The following is a 16,675-nucleotide window of genomic DNA, read 5'->3' as shown; positions in this document are numbered from 1 at the left end:
AATGAGGAGGCTAGTTAAACAGAAATTAAAAGGTACAGTGACTAGAGTGAAATCCCTGCAAGTTGCATGGACACTTTTCTAAGACACCGTAATAGAGGCTCAACTTAAATGTATACCCCAAATTAAAAAACACAGTAAAAGAACTAAAAAAGAGCCACAGTGGCTTAACAACCATTTAAAAGAAGCAGTGAGAGATAAAAAGGCATCTTTTAAAAAGTGGAAGTCAAATCCTAGTGAGGTAAATAGAAAGGTACATAAACACTGCCAAATTAAATGTAAAAATGTAATAAGAAAAAGCCAAAAAGGAGTTTGAAGAATAGCTAGCCAAAAACTCAAAAGATGATAACAAAATGTTTTTTAAGTACATCAGAAGCAGGAAGCCTGCTAAACAACCAGTGGGGCCCCTTGACGTTCGAGATACAAAAGGAGCATTTAAAGACAATAGAGTCATCACGGAGAAACTAAATGAATTCTTTGCTTCAGTCTTCACGGCTGAGAATGTTAGGGAGATTCCCAAACCTGAGCCATCTTTTGTAGGTGACAAATCTGAGGAATTGTCACAGATTGAAGTGTCACTAGAGGAGGTTTTGGAATTAATTGAGAAACTTAACAATAACAAATCACCGGGACCAGATGGCATTCACCCAAGAGTTCTGAAAGAACTCAAATGTGAAATTGTGGAACTATTATCTATGGTTTGTAACCTGTCCTTTAAATCAGCTACTGTACCCAATGACTGGAAGATAGCTAATGTAACGCCAATATTTAAGAAGGGCTCTAGAGGTGATCCTGGCAATTACACACCGGTAAGTCTGACATCAGTACCGGGCAAATTAGTTGAGACAATAGTAAAGAATAAAATTGTCAGACACATAGAAGAACATAAATTGTTGCGCAAAAGTCAACATGGTTTCTGTGAAGGGAGATCGTGTCTTACTAATCTATTAGAGTTCTTTGAGGGGGTCAACAAACATGTGGGCAAGGGGGATCCAGTGGACATAGTGTACTTAGATTTCCAGAAAGCCTTTGACAAGGTCCCTCATCAAAGGCTCTTATGTAAATTAATTTGTCATGGGATGAGAGGGAAGATCGTTTCATGGACTGAGAATTGGTTAAAAGACAGGGTAGGAACAAAGGGTAGGAATAAATGGGAAATTTTCAGAATGGAGAGGGGTAACTAGTGGTGTTTCCCAAGGGTCAGTCCTAGGACCAGTCCTATTCAACTTATTCATAAATGATCCGGAGAAAGGGGTAAACAGTGAAGTGGCAAAAGTTTGCAGATGTTACTAAACTGTTCAAGATAGTTAAGACCAAAGCAGACTGTGAAGAACTTCAACAAGATCTCACAAAACTAAGTGATTGGGCAACAAAATGGCAAATGAAATTTAATGTGGATAAATGTAAAGTAATGCACATTGGAAAAAAATATCCCCAACTATACATACAATATGATGGGGGCTAATTTAGCTACAACTAATCAGGAGAAAGATCTTGTAGTCATCGTGGATAGTTCTCTGAAGATGTCCATGCAGTGTGCAGCAGCAGTCAAAAAAGCAAACGGGATGTTAGGAATCATTAAAAAAGGGATAGAGAATAAGATGGAGAATATCTTATTGCCCTTATATAAATCCATGGTACACCCACATCTTGAATACTGTGTACAGATATGGTCTCCTCATCTCAGAAAAGATATACTGGCATTAGAAAAGGTTCAGAAAAGGGCAACTAAAATGATTAGGGGTTTGGAACGGGTCCCAGATGAGGCGAGATTAAAGACGCTAGGACTTTTCAGCTTGGAGAAGAGGAGACTAAGGGGGGATATGATAGAGGTCTATAAAATCATGAGTGGTGTGGAGAAAGTGAATAAGGAAAAGTTATTTACTTGTTCCCATAATATAAGAACTAGGGGCGACCAAATGAAATTAATGGGTAGCAGGTTTAAAACAAATAAAAGGAAGTTCTTCTTCACTCAGCGCAGTCAACCTGTGGAACTCCTTGTCTGAGGAGGTTATGAAGTTTAGGACTATAACAGGGTTTAAAAAAGAACTGGATAAATTCATGGAGGTTAAGTCCATTAATGGCTATTAGCCAGGATGGGTAAGGAATGGTGTCCCTAGCCTCTGTTTGTCAGAGGGTGGAGATGGATGGCAGGAGAGAGATCACTTGATCATTACCTGGTAGGTTCACTCCCCCTGAGGCACCAGGCATTGGCCACTGTCGGTAGACAGGATACTGGGCTAGATGGACCTTTGTTCTGACCCAGTATGGCTGTTCTTATGTTCTTGTTTGCTAAAATAAATAGTCATGACAGATGGTTATAGTAGAAGACACAACACACATGCATGTGGTAGGGGCTTATTTAGCTGATATTGTGGTATCATTTGTGGCCCTCATTCGAAAAGCTCTTATAGAGCAGGCAGCAACCATTTGGCACAGGCACATGTCCGTACCTGTTGGAGCTGAGTGAATAATTTTCACTAAAAAGAGCAGTAGAATTCAAATTGCCCTTATTTTCTGTCCATAAATGGTGATCAGACAGGTACTTCAGCTTACTTATTCAAAATCTATTCCTGAATTTCTTCATTAAATACATTTTGCTCTATACAGGTAGTTCATTGTGAGTATTCAAAGCTTGTGGAGGGGTGAGCTTCAGAGCTCATGTCTGTTTCTGAATTGATTGCTTCCTAGCTAATCAACATAGTATGTCTTGTGAATGGTGAAATCCAACATATGGCTGGAAATAAGTTTCTTCAGCCACGTGTGATTGTCTTTCCCGCATGGAGTAGTTGCAGTATTGCATGTTGACAGACTTTGTCCTGAAACACTCCCTGGTATGCCTGGTGTGCTACCATCCGCCAGGCAAGTTCCGATGTTAGATAGTAGCTGGTGGGTCCCAAACAGATCCTTACCCACTGTCTCCAACTACTCCATGCCTTTCAGAATCCCTAGTAAGGTAGCTTCCACATCTTACTGGTCCCAGCTTCTGTGGAGCCATATCCTCCTGGTGACTCTCTCCTGAGCAGGAGGTAAAGAGCAGCAGCAGAAACAACCTTAGCAGATTGATCACATAAGATACGAGTCCTTGTCATACATGGCTGACTTTGCTCAGAGCCCTGTTAAATTTGTCACGCTGAGTGAGACAAGATGGGTGAGGTAATATCTCATAGTGGAACAACTTCTGTTGGTAAGAGAGAAGCTTTCTCTCGCCAACAGAAGCTGGTTCAATAAAAGATATTACCTCACCCACCTTGTCTCTCTAGTATTCTGGGACTGACATGGCTACAACTACACTGCATACAACAATCGGAATTTGACTCTCTCACAGGTTGGCTTTCAGAGCTGCCCCCCCCCCCCAGCTTACTAAATTTACTTACTAAGTTTCTGTACCTTTGTCTGGTCTGCCCTGTTCCAGCCTCCCCTTTTAAAAGCCATATGATCTGTGCACTGTGAAAGACACATGCTCATTAATAGATTAAATGGCTTATAGGAACTGTTGAGCATCCATGTTCATTAAGGTGGGGAATTGCTGGTTTCATACTTGTACTGGGAGAGGCCATTTCTCCACTCTCAGTTCAGAGCCTGAATCATCCACTTTGAACATGTCTCTTTGCTACAGCTTCTTCCTGTGTGACTGCCCTATATGGAGGTGCGGGGTGGCTTCGCTGACAGTTCTCTGCTGAAATGGAAGAATCCAAGTTCTTAGGTTATGATCAGGACATTCCTGTGAAGGAGTTATTAGCTTAGAGGGCTGTCAACTCTAATGTTTTCTTTGCGGGGTTCGCCTGTCCTAGTTTGCTAGGGGTTTCCACCTTCAAAACCAGCAGATCCAAGGTGATTAGCAGGGGCCTCATGCCAGTTGGATCCCTGACAGCACAGCTCCTACCAGAGGAGCACTGCCAGGGAATCTCTCAAAATCCACTGCCCCACAACTCCTTAGAAGGCAACATGGTAAATTAATGCAGAAAGGATCAGCCTTAATTTGGACAGTGGGGTGGGAGGAGGTATTGTTTCATATTCTCTGTGTGTATATAAAGTCTGCTGCAGTTTCCACGGTAAACATCTGATGAAGTGAGCTGTAGCTCACGAAAGCTCATGCTCAAATAAATTGGTTAGTCTCTAAGGTGCCACAAGTACTCCTTTTCTTTTTGCGAATACAGACTAACACGGCTGTTCCTCTGAAACCTGTCATTCACCCTGGAGTTGCATGGAAAATGCTGCAAAAAGTAGCTCTGTTGAATGACCGGTTAAACCAGAAGTGTATTTGTCCCTATGTCCTTGGGGGATTTAATTCTGTCTGGTCGCTGTGGACTCAGGTTCTTAACATGTATTTGGCTTCATTCAGGCTTGTATTTGCTTTGCTTTGCTTTGCTGTCTGAGTATTCTTGTGGCTTCTATTGCAATATGGGAGTGTGTTTTAGAAGGAAGAGTGGTCAAGTGATGTAGCAGAGGCTGAGGAACTAGACCTCTTAGTTCTTTTACCATCTTGCTCAGTCATTCTGTGAGACTTTCGGTAAGTCTGTTTGACCTCTTGCACTTCATTTTACTATACTGTATATATAACACAATTACTTCCAGGGCTTCTAATGTTCTGATTAGACACTATGTAAATGCAAATCCTTATGGGAAAAGCTGCCCTCTTTAAGGAACACCCACTCCTAATACGCACACACTTTAGAGGAAAGCTTTACACGATACCGTAAAGGCAACCATCCTGTAGATCTGATATTACAGAGGTGCAGCTGCTCATACCTTGTTAATTCACGACATCATTGTTTCTGTTACAAAGCCTATTTCCTGGAGTAAATTACTTAGCTGTAAAAAGCAGTCTCGACTGCAGCTAGAGCTGGTTACATACTTCAAAAACTCTCCTTCAAACAGTTTGAATTTTTTAAAAAATGAGCTTCCATGATTGCCTTTGCATTTGTTTTCTACTAATAGTTCATCAAACTAATTCACTCTGGAATGTCTTGTCAATTTTAAGCAAATATTGCAGAAGAATGATGAAAAGCAAATTTGGAATCGGTAAGCACAACTGCCTCCGAAAATAGATTCTAATAGTGTCACTCTTCCAATCGGAGGAGAGAAGCCATTCCAAGAGTCTACATATTCAAAATTCAAGTAATTTTGAGTATCCAGTATTTTACAATGAACTGCTCAGGAAACAGCTACAAGCTAAGCTTTATTTGTGCAGATTATTCATTGTCTAATTTTGAATGACCAGTTCTCGGTTTTTCTGTCTCTTCACAGAGAAAATGTGATTGGAAATGTGAAATTCATCCAATAAATTCTCTGAAATTATTCATATCTTAGATTCTTATCAAATATGGTGAATACAAGAATTTGGTGCAGGAGGAGGGAGTCTTCTATCCATACAGAGTGAAGCAGGGGCAGTAACAGTGGAAACTTCTCCACAAAATTTACTTAATGTCTCTGAACTAATGACCTGGAGAGATTGTCTGCATGACTGAGAGATTACTCCAGCTTCCATGTCATTCATGAAAGATGCCTTTCACATGTAGAGTACATCACTGTGCTCTCTCATGGTCTGTTATGTCATCTTGGGCTTCAGTAACCGATGTTAACATGTCATTAATGTCCAGTTGGATAAGATTCATTACTTACCTCGTATTTTATCCTTCACTTAATTTTTCTAATGGATTTAGTTGCAGAGTATCTTCAAGAATAAAATGGATCTTGCCTTTGATTGTTGCTGTAATCTGCTTGTGATGCAGAATTCCACTAGTTGCACTTGGGAGCTGAAGCATCACTTTTTGCATAGGATAATAGTCTGAGAAATTAGTTTGAAAAGGTCCTGTCCCACAATTGCTAGCTTAGGTCTTTTCCCTACAATATATCCTCAATTGTTTTCTCTAAATGGTATGTCATGTGCATGCGGCAGAACTGACTGGTGCCAAAGGAATGAATGATTAGACCCTTATTTTCAAGTGTTACCAATTTGCAATGAAGTGAGCTGCTGCTCAGTAACTTCTGTACATTATGCTGCTGTACTAGTCTAATAATCCTTGTAGTGTAAACTGTTCAAAATATGCAGAATTGCCATTTCTAATGAGAACAGCCTGGAAGAAATGTGGAACTTCACAACCATGCTGATTGATCCCTGGAAATGTCCCTGGATATTTATTTTATCTTTCCAGAATGACACAGAACAAACATAGAATTTGATACTAACAAGCAGCATTCATTTCTTTAAGCTACATTGAGTTCTGTTCATTAGGTTAAATATGTCTATGGAATTTCATCTTTTCTCAAGTGCTCTTTAGTGTGACTGTGAACTAAGATTTTCTGTTTTCTTAACAGATTTCCCTCCCCTGGACAGTAACACAGTTGGACTCTAGAACATCAAGGGTACTAAAAGTATGATCTCTGTCTTGGCCGGTGCTGGTGATTGAATCTACATAACTGAAAGCTTGAGTTTCTGCCATTTGAGCTCAAGAGCCAGGTTTTGTGGCTACATGGGTTGTAACAGATTCACATCCTCTCGATCATCTAGACTAGAGAGAGAGAGAGAGAGAGTCATAACATTCATTGACCAGTGGATTACACAAATCTGCCCATAAACTGAGCACCCAAGGCAAATCAGGTCTCTATTCCACAGCAGCTAATGTTTCAGTTTTTGAAAGGCTCACATGCAATTGTCCATATGGCTATGCTGCACTGCAGCCATGCAAAAGTCACCTGGTTTGGTGTTACACCTATGTTGCTTTTAGGGTGGTAATAGGAGTAGAGACTAACCTGTAGTAAACAAATTATTGATGAATTGTGCCTTCTCCCTATAAGCAGAAACCCTGAATAGACTGAGATTTTTCCTTTGCAAAACTGTTTGATGGCTCCTGCAAATTTAGTTTACTCTCATTTGCTGTTCAAAACTTGAGCTTCTTAGTCTGTGATCACAACTCGCATGCTATCATTTCTGTTCCTCTATGGATGATCTGACTTGTCAGGTGGGGAACAAATTTTAAAATTTACTTTCTCAGAGTATTCAAGTGTGTGTATTTATTTGCAAATATTCAAACTACTAGAACTCAGCCATCCCAATATTGGTAGAAAGGTCCAAGGCAGAAATAATTTTTTAAAAAAACTTGAACACATATTGGTGGTGGTGTTGTGTAGTGCTCACTCACCTGTACTGGAGTACATGCAAGGCTTGCTGGTTTTGACTCCGGGAACTGTTTTTGGAGGCAGAAAGTCCAAGCAAACACAGATTCAATGGACTGGACCAATAAAAACCCAAACTGAAAGTTTTGCTGTAGCTCCTTTGAAGTGAGGTGGCAGAGTTGAGCACATGTTGGTACATACCTGAAGGGAGAGTAGAAGAATATGCCATGGTATAGGGTGCCATTAGCTCCTTTCTACCATGTGTTTGGGCTGCCAATTTTACACACAAGCAACAGTGTTGTGAGTGCTTGATGCAAGTCTTCCCAAACAAGCTGCTGTAAAACTTCACAGCATTTGACAAAATATAGCTTGTTCCTTTCTAGTTTCCCTCATATGGGAATAAGCAGACCTAAACCAGTACAACTGTGTCCACACTAGAGAGGTTAACTGTGTTAACTATATGGCTATAGTTAAAGTGGTAGAACTTTTAAGGGTAGACAAGCCCTTTGACTCCCTTTGCTTTCCCCTTATGAAGCTGGTATTGCACATTGCGAAGGGAGCAGAGGCAGGTTCTGCCCCTTGAATGGACTGCATTTTAAGGGATGCTCAAGGGGAACAATTTATTCCTTTTAAAAGTTTTTAGATGTATTCACAGAATTTGGCAGGTAGCTCCCTGAGGGCCAGGGTGAGGGAACTCCTAGGACTCTCCTCCCATGCTGCTTCCCCTGAATTATGCTGCTGACGCCCTTGCAGTAATCCTCTTGGCTTCGAGCTATGTTCTAGCGCCACCAAGTGGTTCATGGCAAACAATGCCACTGGCCTGTGTGGCGCTGAGTACCACCCCCCAAGAGCTATATAGAACAAGTAAGTGTGTGTGTTTCTTAAGACACAGAGCTTGAGATGAACGTTGTGACTTGTGAAATACCAAGAGTTTTGTGGTAGTTTTCATAACCATATATACAGTCTACATATTTATTATATTGTGGTAGCACCAAGTCCCCATTTATTGCCACCTTCTCTCCCCCTCCCCCAAACATGCACAGTGGTCGCTGCCCCAAAGAGCTTACAGTCTAACTATAAGGCAAGGTGAACCCAGTAAATAGATGTGAGGAGCAAAAGGTAACAGTGAGACAGTTCTAAATAATAATATACCTTCCATTTCTGTCCATAGCTATTGGTCAGTATTAGATGTCAATGACTTTTTTACACTATTAGATGTAACTTGCTCACTTGTTAGAAAAGGGGTTGAAAAGGACAAGAACCATTGCAGGAAAACCAGCCATTTGTATTTTGGCAATAAATGCAGTTTATTAGGGCTGTTAAGCGATTAAAAAAATTAATCACGATTAATCGCACTGTTAAACAATAATAAAATACGGTTTAAATATTTTTGATGTTTTCTACATTTTCAAATATATTGATTTCATTAATAACACAGAATACAAAGTGTACAGTGCTCACTTTATATTTATTTTTATTACAAATATTTTCACTGTAAAAAACAAAAGAAATATTTTTCAGTTCACCTAATACAAGTACTGTAGTGCAATCTCTTTATCATGAAAGTTGAATCTACAAATGTAAAATAATATACAAAAAAAACTGCATTCAAAAATAAAACAATATAAAACTTTAGAGCCTACAAGTCCACTCAGTCCTACTTCTTGTTCAGCCAGTCTCTCAGACAAACAGGTTTGTTTACATTTGCAGGAGATAATGCCCGCTTCTTGTTCACAGTGTCACCTGAAAGTGAGAACAGGTGTTTACATGTCACTGTTGTAGCCAGTGTCGCAAGATATTTGCTTGCCTTATGCGCTAAAGATTCCTATGTCCTTCATGCTTCAACCACCATTCCAGAGAACGTGCGTCCATGCTGATGACGGGTTCTGCTCGATAACGATCCAAATCAGTGTGGACTGATGCATGTTCATTTTCATCATCTGAGTCAGATGCCACTTGCAGAAGGTTAATTTTCTTTTTTGGTGGTTCTGGTTCTGTAGTTTCTGCATTGGAGTGTTGCTCTTTTAAGACTTCTGAAAGCATGCTCCAAACCTCATCCCTCTCAGATTTTGGAAGGCACTTCAGATTCTTAAACCTTGGGTTGAGTACTGTAGCTATCTTTAGAAATGTCAGATTGGTACCTTTTTTGCGTTTTTTTCAAATCTGCAGTGAAAGTGTTCTTAAAATGAACAACATGTGCTGAGTTATCATCCAAGACTACTATTACATGAAATATATGGCAGAATGTGAGTAAAACAGAGCTGGAGACATACAATTCTCCCCCCCACCCAGGAGTTCAGTCACAAATTTAGTGAATGTATTATTTTTTTAACGAGCGTCATCAGCATGGAAGCATGTCCTCTGGAATGGTGGCCGAAGCATGAAGGGGCATACTTTCAGATGACATTGTAAATAAGAAATGGGCAGCATTATCTCCCATAAATGTAAACACATTTGTTTGTCTTAGTGATTGGCTGGACGAGAAGTAGGACTGAGTGGACTTGTAGGCTCTAAAGTTTTGCATGGTTTTGTTTTTGAGTGCAGTTGTGTAACAAAAAAAAAATTACATTTGTAGGTTACATTTTCAAGATAGAGATTGTGCTACAGTACTTGTATGAGGTGAATTGAAAAATACTGTTTTATTATTTTTACTGTGCAAATATTTGTAATAAAAAATAATAATATAAAGTGAGCAGTGTACACTTTGAATTCTGTGATGTAATTGAAATCGATATATTTTTAAAATGTAGAAAAACATCCAGAAATATTTAATAAAGTTCAATGGATATTCTATTGCTTAACCGTGCAATTAAAACTGTGATTAATTGCGATTAATTTTTTTAATCAGAATTACTTTTTTTGAGTTAATAGCGTGGGTTAACTGTGAGTAAATCAATAGCCCTACAGTTTATAAAACCACCTGTCAGCTGTTCATTCCCCAGCCTGCCTGCTTTTCTGTGAGTGTGTCAGTATGCAGACATGGTTGCTTTCTGGTTTAGTGATATTCTGAGTTGATGGGAAATTTTGTCGTGACAGGTTTTTTTCTGGTAATTTTTCTACAATTGGGTGTAAATCTAGGCAAAACCAGAAAGGTATAGGATCATAACAAGCGTGGAGGATTCGGTTGCTCTCCTCTGTCAGAAGCCAAGCTTGTGAGTGCCGTAAATGATAAGGGAGGGACTCGGTGTTTAGTGAGTGTCTATTGTTGCCCTTTTTTTTCTGAATGCTGAAATTAAAGGAGAGCAAAGGGTGAAATATAAATATAAACACTTGACTGTGATTTATGTCTGCAGGCACAATGAGTTCACTCTTAGCGCTGACTGTGGGGAAGGAACCCATCTCATTGTCTGAGGCTGGTGCTCCACCTAGGGGCAACTCCTTAAATCTGATAGTGTAGTTGGGAGGCAGGGGGAAATATGGTTGCTCCCAAAGCTCTAGGACAGGTCATGGTTTCTTAGAGTTACAGACTTACAGTAGAACCTCAGAATTACTCAGACCTCGGGAATGGATAACTCTGAAATGTCCGTAACGCTGAACAAAACGTTCTGGTTCTTTTGAAAGTTTACAACTGAACATTGACTTAATACAGCTTTGAAACTTTACTATGCAGAAGAAAGATGCTGCTTTTCCCTTTTTTAGTAGTTTACATTTAATACAGTACTGTACTATATTTGCTTTTTCGGGGGGTCTCTGCTGCTGCCTGATTGTGTACTTCTGGTTCCAAATGAGGTGTGTGGTTGACCAATCAGCTTGTAACGCTGGTGTTTGTAACTCTGAGGTTGTAGTGTACTTAAACTAGAAACAGATTTAAATAAAAAAGTTGGGATTCCCTCAAAGTTTGGTTACATTTGGGTCAGTTTTGGTTTTGGCCAATCTCTGATCCATAAATTATGGTAAGTAGGTGCCTCCCCTTCAACAAAGAATCTGACAGAATTTAAGGAAGGACTAGTCCTATCTGCTGGGGACTTGATTGAATCATCTACCCAAGTGGAATAAATCCAGAAATGAGATTATTTTGCAGTCTAGCTACCTTTGCTCATCAGAGGTGTGGGGAGGAAACTTCCATCATGTTGGCTTTACCCCCTCCCCCTTTTTTAAAAAAAAAGTATCCCCTTGTGTTCACAAATCTCCAAATTGAGCTAATTCCCCAGATCTTTCATTTTATGTTCAAGAGAGGCATTATATTCAACAAGAAAATGGGGTTGTGTTTGCAGAGACGCTTATTAACCGCATCACTTTCTTTGCTTAGTGGTCTTCTCCCAGGCATGTACTCTTTGTCAACCCACCCAAAGGGACTCATGTAGAATCTGTTTTCTGCTCCATATACATCAAAGCCATAGAGAGTCTAATCGAATTAGAACAGAATGTGCTATGTGCGCTTAAATTGGAGATGTTGATGACCCCATTTCATTTCTGTTGTTGGACTACTTGGGGAGTGCACGCTCCCTAGCTTCTGTAGGCTGAGCTTAGTACACACACCAGGGGCTCCTTGCATTCATCCGTTCTACTGCACCAGCTCCATGTGTGCCACCCTCCCATCCTCCTTCATTTCCTGCCAGGGATTCTATGTGCACCCTCATTTCCCTCGTCCTCAATACCCACCATTCCCCTGCCGTTAACGGGGTCCCCCAGTTGCCCCGCTGACAGGAGTTGTGTGTCCCATTGCCCCCCACCACCACCACATGGTGGGGGCTATATGTGGTCCTCCTTCTCTCATCCTCCCTGCATGGCAGGGGCTCTGTGAACCCTCATTATCCCATTTGCCCCGATGATAGGGGTTCTGCCTGCCCCTTCCTCCTCCCCCACAGCAGGGTCCCTTATTCTTCTCCCCTCATGCCAGGGGCTGTGTGCACATGCCCAGTCTCCCTCCTTCCCTTAGGCCACTATTCTAAAATGACATGAAATGTATCTCTTGTTTCTGTTAAGTCACAATTGTAAAATGGTACCTTGGTTACTTCCAGAGTTAGAAGCAAGAGCTATTTATCCAGCTGGAAAGCTAGAAATTTCCCCTGTCTGAAGGAAATATGGGACCTTAAGGTATGTCTACACTTTGAGCTGGGGTATGGTTCCCAGCTCGAGGAGACATATTCACACTAACCCTGAATCAGCAAGCGTGTGAAACATAGAGCGTAGCTGCATGAGCCATGGGAGGGGCTAGCCACCGCAAGTATGTGGGCAGGATCGTAGTCCCATCCCATCTGCTGCCATGTGCTAGCTGGATCAGAGCTAGTGCAGGTGTGTCTTCTCGAACTGGGGAGGGGTCTCACCCTTAGCTCAAAGTATAGCCATACCCTAAGTCTACAATTGATCCAAGTCTGAATATTGTTTGTCGAGTTCTTCTGACCAATAGACTCAGAGCAAATTTTGTGGCAAATCCATTTTAAATAAACGAATGGCAGCTGTTTTAAAGCAGCTCATTGTTTTGGAAAGTTGGAGGTAGTCCTGGTGGAGACAAACTACTGTGCAGAATGCAGCTGAGATGATCAAAGGTGCACACTGAAATGCAGTTTTTCATATGGCTCTGCTGTTTTGTATGGATATTACCATTGCATATGAGCGTGTTTAAAAAACAATAGATACACAGTAGTTTGTCCTGGGTCACCGGAGTTGACCAGCACTCTCGGGGATAAAGGAGTTTGAAGAATAATTTAGGATTGTCAAGGTTCCTTCCCTGCTCTGAACTCTAGGGTACAGATGTGGGGACCTGCATGAAAACCCCCTAAGCTTATTTTTACCAGCTTAGGTTAAAACTTCCCCAAGGTGCAAACTATTTTACCTTTTGCCCTTGGACTTTATTGCTGCCACCACCAAGCGTCTAACAAATATATAACAGGGAAATAGCCCGCTTGGAAACGTCTTTCCCCCCAAAATCCTCCCCAAACCTGACATCCCCTTTCCTGAGGAAGGCTTGATAAAAATCCTCACCAATTTGCATAGGTGAACACAGACCAAACCCTTGGATCTTAAGAACAATGAAAAAGCAATCAGGTTCTTAAAAGAAGAATTTTAATTGAAGAAAAAAACTGAAAGAATCACCTCTGTAAAATCAGGATGGTAAATACCTTACAGGGTAATCAGATTCAAAACATAGAGAATCCCTCTAGGCAACACCTTAAGTTACAAAAAGACACAAAAACAGGAATATACATTCCATTCAGCACAGCTTATTTTATCAGCCATTTAAACAAAACAGAATCTAACACATATCTAGCTAGGTTACTTACTAAGTTCTAAGACTCCATTCCTGTTCTGTTCCCGGCAAAAGCATCACACAGACAGAGAGAGCCTTTGTTTCTCCCCCCCTCCAGCTTTGAAAGTATCTTGTCGTTTTGGTCAGGTGCCAGCGAGGTTATCCTAGCTTCTTAACCCTTTACAGGTGAAAGGGTTTTTCCTCTGGCCATGAGGGATTTTAAAGGTGTTTACCCTTCCCTTTATATTTATGACAAGGATTTTTAAAATGTCATGGCTAGCAGCACTGGTGTCTCTGCATGTTAGGGCTCTTTTTGGAACAGCTGCAAACTCCACAACTAGAGGGACACTTTGATTTATTATGGTTTGGTTGTTTCTGATATTTTAGTTTAAGTAAGGTTAAACTATTGTCAGGCCTTCAACATAGGGAGCCCAGAGCGAGAGATTTGCAGGTTAGCTCTGTGGATTACCAGGAGTTCAGAACAGGCTTTGTGCTATGAAATGTGGGGAGATTATGTAACACAGGTAGAAGGCCAGCAGCATTTCCCAATGCAAAGGGCTCTATGCTGCATATTGGTTGACTGGTTTCTGGTGGTCAGCTTGTGTTGGTACTGAAACACAAATGGAAATAGGAGGAGGAGGAAAATAACAAATGTAACAAACAAAAATTACTTTCCAAAAATTTTAGATCTGGTTAGGATGGACACCTCACTCCATTTTCAATAAATGATGAAATTGTCCCATGGGAATATTTAATTGGAAATGCTTCTAGCTGTCTTGCTGGAATTATGTCACTGAAAGGGCATCAGATTCAAAAGTGTGGGTGTCCATGATTGATGAGTCTTGCTGTTTGTTTAATCTCTGGAACGTCTTCCCAGATTAGGCGACTCATGGGAGGGACACAAAAGGGGGCACCAGCTAAAGGGGCATGTGACCTCCCCATGTGACTCCTCCCTGCCCCCAGCCCGGGGCCCCCATGCTCTCACCGTCCCCTCTCCATCTCACATTTGCCTCTGGGGGGGCCTTGGTCCTCCCACTGTGCCAGATACAGATTTCTGAACTGCAGGGCTTGGCGAAAGAAGCAGAATGTGGGGCCCCACACTGGCAGCTCCTCTGGCACGGCTATACTGCTCCCAGCCCTTCCACGTGGCTGCAACTCCTGGGGTCTGTACAGCTCTGCCGGAGGACAGGGCTGGGGGCGGTACTGGAACAGCTGCCCTGGAGGAGCTGCCAGCGCGGGGCACTGGCTCCTGGGAGCAGTGGCCGCACGTTTGGCTCCTTTCGCCACAGGAGTTCCCTGCTAAATGTGCCCCCTCCCCAGGCATCTGCGGAGGAGCATGTGACCCTTTTTGCCCCTCTCATGCATCGCCTTTCATACTTCTAGGTTTGTAGTTTGAATCCTTCTGTGGCAATTTACACTTAAACCAGTCATAGTCTCTTTTACATACACATACACACATACACACATATTTTTCTGGTCGCTTGATGGAGGAATAAGGTCCTAGCAGTCTATTGGACGTTCTTTGTCATCCAGTACTAGTAAATTACACACACAATGCATTCAAACAATTTTGAGCCACAGTTAATGCGAGGTGGAAGCAATTAATTAGAATCCCATTCCATCTAGAACATTGGCTTGTGTGGCTCCGAACAAAATTTTGCTCCTCTCTTCTTTATAGTTACAAATCTTTCGTTAACAGGTTTGTCTGAGAGTTAATTCAGAGACTGAAATCAAGGCCTCTTTCAAAAGTTTTTCCTAAATGCTTTTAAAAGACAATTACATACAAAGTTGCTTAATATCACAGTCAGTTTTTAAACTTCCCTGTGATCTGGGATGTTTTTCTTTTTTTTTTTTAATTTAGTCATCTGTGTCATTGAGACTGTTTATGTTTTGTTTTTTCTTAATGTTGCAATTTGTGTAAATAAGTGCAAATTGTACTTGACTCGTAAGGTTTTTGCCTTGATTCATATTTTTTCTGAAGCTTTCTCTTGTAAAGCTGGAGTTCTTGACATGCCATAGAGCAGGGATGGCCAAACTTCCTGACCCTCTGAGCTGCACACGATAATCTTCAGACATTCAAGAGCCTGAGGCACCTGCCAGGGCCCAGGGCTTCTGCCCTGTGGCAGGGTGGTGGGGCTAAGGCTTCAGTCCTGTGGGAGGCACCTGCTGGAGCTTGGGACTTCAGCAAGAGCAGAGCCCCAGCAGGTGTCTCCTTTGGGGCTGAAGCCCTAGAACCTCCCCTCTGTGCCCCCCCCCCCGACCCCGCTTGGCAGAATCCCCTAGCCCCACCATCCCATTGCAGGGCAGAATTCCTGAGCTCCCCTCCCTGCAGTCTGATACGTGGAGAAAGGGAGGCAGGGGGGGCTCCGCGAGCTGCACTTTCACTGTAAAATGTGGCTCGTGAGCCGCTGTTTGGCCACTCCTGTCAAAGGATTTAAACAGGATGTGCTAAATTCTGTGCTGCTTCACACCTTGTGCAATCCCAATAGCTCTGATGGCTTTGCAAGGTGTATATGCCAGGGTGAAATTTGGACCCATGCATTCATTAATGAACATTCCATATTTGTGTTACGCATTACAGTCTAGTCTAGGTTGGTGGTCAGGGTCATTTTTAGGCATATGCAGCTGCATAGGGCACCCGAAAATTTGGGATACCACTGGGACAGCAGGGAAAAGCAGGTCGGCTCCCACACACCCGTGCACGCTGCCGTCTCCTTAGGCAGGGGCCATATTCACTGGATGCCGGCACCAAAGAGACCTTATTTTTCTGTCAGACTTAGCAGAAGCTGCTGTTGGTACCAGGGCCAGCTCTAGGCACCAGCAAAACAAGCAGGTGCTTGGGGTGGCACATTTCTAGGGGTGGCATTCCGGCGCTGGCCATGCCACCCCTAGAAATGTGCCCCCGCCGCCCCAGCTTGCCTCCGCTCCGCCTCTGCCTGCTCACCTGAGCACGCCGCCGCCGCTCCGCTTCTCCCCCCTTTCTCCCTTCCAGGCTTGCCGCATGCAAAACAGGTGTTTTGCGCAGCAAGCCTGGGAGGCAGGGAGGAGAAGCCGAGCAGCAGCGCGCTTGGGGGAGGCGGCGGCGGAGGCGAGCTGGGGCGGGGAGCGGTTCCTCTACCCCCCAGTTACTTCTTGCGCTCCCCCCTGCTCACCTCCGCTCTGCCTGCTCCCCTGAACATGCTGCCTCCCCCTCACCTAAGAGGGAGGGGGCAGAAGCGGAGTGGCGGTGTGTTCAGGGGAGCAGGCGGAGCGGAGGTGAGCTAGGGCGGGGGGTTGCGGTGGGGGAGCCGTGGGAAACAATGGGTGGGGGGGGAAAATGTGGCACGCCCAGGGGAGGAGGCGGGGCCGGGGATTTGGGGAAGGAGTTGG

The 16,675-nt window shown here is 42.7% G+C and overlaps 1 protein-coding gene across 4 annotated transcripts in view; it reads left to right on the top strand.

Annotated features, from left to right (window-relative positions):
* LOC125639870 (uncharacterized) overlaps positions 1 to 16,675 on the top strand; it is a 158,853-nt gene that overhangs the window by 68,646 nt on the left and 73,532 nt on the right. The window lies entirely within an intron of this gene.

The sequence above is a fragment of the Caretta caretta genome, chromosome 7, assembly GCF_965140235.1.
Source record: "Caretta caretta isolate rCarCar2 chromosome 7, rCarCar1.hap1, whole genome shotgun sequence".
Taxonomy (NCBI): domain Eukaryota; kingdom Metazoa; phylum Chordata; order Testudines; family Cheloniidae; genus Caretta; species Caretta caretta.
This window is presented reverse-complemented; position numbering and strand designations above follow the sequence as displayed.